The 2,354-nt window shown below is 48.9% G+C and overlaps 1 protein-coding gene across 2 annotated transcripts in view; it reads left to right on the top strand.

Annotated features, from left to right (window-relative positions):
- The window catches only part of PALMD (palmdelphin), a 48,042-nt gene that overhangs the window by 31,831 nt on the left and 13,857 nt on the right, over window positions 1-2,354 (top strand). Inside the window, exon 1 of one of the 2 annotated variants that reach the window (XM_025197421.1) lies at window positions 17-74. The exons of the other annotated variant lie outside the window; for it this stretch is intronic. The gene's annotated coding sequence lies outside the window, so the exon portion shown is untranslated. Of the gene's footprint in view, window positions 1-16; window positions 75-2,354 lie in introns of those variants that run through there. 2 annotated transcript variants of the gene reach the window in all.

The raw sequence follows: 2,354 nt of genomic DNA, 5'->3' as shown, positions 1-2,354 counted from the left end.
TGGGCCCCGCCAGCTGGAACAACTCGTGTGGTTGTTCCGACGACCGGACCACCTGCGTCGTGATTGCAAGCGACGTGAGTAAAGTTTTTTACAACCAATAAGTTGTCTGCGCCTCTCCATTCACCAGCCCGCCCTGACGTACGAGCGTAACTCAAGTCGGCCCTGGCCGTCCGAGACACTACACATTCAAATTACAGCTGGATAGAAACCAGCTATAGGAGTTGTTACACGTTTTCAAGTACTACTTTATAGTTGATTGGCTCTTTTTATAGCCAACCAACTATGACTGGATAGTCATTTTTATCGTGTGATAATTGCTTTGCACTTGTGGCTGGTCAAAATTTTTTGTGCAATTAACCCATTAATTGTATAATACATGTAAAGTGTAGCAGGGTTAGACTTCACACATAGATGAGTAATGTTCCTCTACAAACTAGCTCTCAATCTCTCTCTCCTACTACTTTAAAAGTAAGAATGACTTCCAGTACTAATGCTGAGTTTTACAAGATACATTTGATGTGCGGCTAGGTTTAGGCTATCAAATCAGTTATATCCCTTAGTGAGCTGGAAGTACAGTATTTGATCTATTTAGACCATTATTCTTTATTTCATTGGTTTAAAGCTTGATCTGAATCCTATTTGGGTCAGTGGGAAGGCACCTATGACATCAACTGGTGTTGCTGCAGACCTATCATCATCATTTTCTGATGCAGGTTGGAAGAACCCACTGTAGTTTGTGGAAAACATTTGGGGGCTTAAATCTGTGTTCTACACTGGAATGAAAATGAGTCCTTCCATGATTTTTTCTTTTTTAAAAGGGGGGAAAAGATGCCCAGTAGCCAGGCAAGTCAAGGGGCTCACCCAGCATGAGGGTTCGGCTGGAATATAGGCGGCCACGCCTGCAGTAGGCTACTAGGAAAGGCTAGATCAGCAAGGTGGGAGCACAGATTACCCAAGTGTTAGGTTGGGGTCTGGGCTGAAGGGGCGGAAAATGCAAGGACTAAGTTCCAGGGAAGCTGAGAGGGGATATTTGAGAGATGTAGCCCAAGACACGAGGCCAGATCAAAAACCAGGGCTCAGACAGCCAGTACCAAGTTTCAGGGGAGATGTGAGATCAGGGTCAGGAAAAGTAGAAACTGAGTCAGGGGCCAAGAGAACCAGAAAGGACAGTGAACATGAGGCTTGCCAAAACGGACTGAGGCTGTGTGAAAGTATGCCTGCAGCCTGAAGCTGCAAGTGTGCTAAAAAGAGTGAGTGGAATTTTCAGCAGCCAATCCCATAGCAGAAAACTGAGGCAGTCGCATTGCCAGGGATCAGGGGCAGGTCTGATATCCCAAGTGCTTGGCCATGCAGGACATGCTTGATGAGAGTCCCCGGCACCCAGATTTAAGCCCCTGCTGTCTTGGATTCAAAGTAAATACCTGGATCTGGGTCACCCACATCCTGGGTTAGTGCTCATTGTACTGAACTATAGGATCACTTTCTTGGTCTGGTTCATTTATCTTCCCTTTTTAATTAAAAAATAGAACAATCTCAAACTGGAAAGACTGATGTATAACAGTTAGTGGTTAGGGCACTAACTTGGGATGTTGAAAACCCCATTCAAGCTGCTGTGAACTGGGCAGAACAGATGTTCAAATCAGAATTTCTCCTCATCCCTGGTGACTGCCTCAAATTAGCGGGTATGTCTATTAGGCCTGTGCAAAGCGACTAGTACTCACTTTGGATTCAGCTGAATGGGGGGACAGTGATTCGATTCAATGATTTGAATCACTGTCCTGAATTGATTTGGCTGTTGCCGATTCTCCGAATCTCCCAGGCCCATCCCCCGCCCGCGCTCCCAGCCCAGAAATGGCTGCCACGCCTGCCCCAGCTTCCCAACCCCCACCCCATGCCTGCCCCAGCTTCTGGCCCTTTAAAAAAAAAAAAAAAAAAAAAAAAGAGGGGAGAGATCCCCACTGCCCCCCACTGCTCAAACTGCATGGGGAGTTCTTCACGAGCCCCCTGACCCCTGCCACTCCCCCCAATGGCTGCCCTGCCCACCCCAGCTCCAGCCCTTTAAGGATTAAAAATCCCCAAAACCCCAGACTCACCAGTTCCTGTCCGGCAAGGGGTGATCCCCGCTGCCTCCCCCCCACACCTTGTGAGGGGCTCTGCATGAGCCCCCTGAAGTCCTGAAGCCACTGCAAGAGCAGCGAGTCCCTGGGTTGTTTTCGGGGTTTTTTCCTTAAAGTGCCAGCGCTGGGGTGGTCATGGCAGCTGTGGGGGGGGGGCCTGTGGCAGAGCCCCCCATGCAGTTTGGGCAGTGGGAGCAGTGGGTATCGCTACCCCCTGCCCAGCAGCACCCAGTTAAA

The sequence above is a fragment of the Alligator sinensis genome, unplaced genomic scaffold, assembly GCF_000455745.1.
Source record: "Alligator sinensis unplaced genomic scaffold, ASM45574v1 scaffold647_2, whole genome shotgun sequence".
Taxonomy (NCBI): domain Eukaryota; kingdom Metazoa; phylum Chordata; order Crocodylia; family Alligatoridae; genus Alligator; species Alligator sinensis.
Note: the sequence above shows the minus strand (reverse complement) of the source record. Positions and strands in the feature narration are given on the sequence as shown.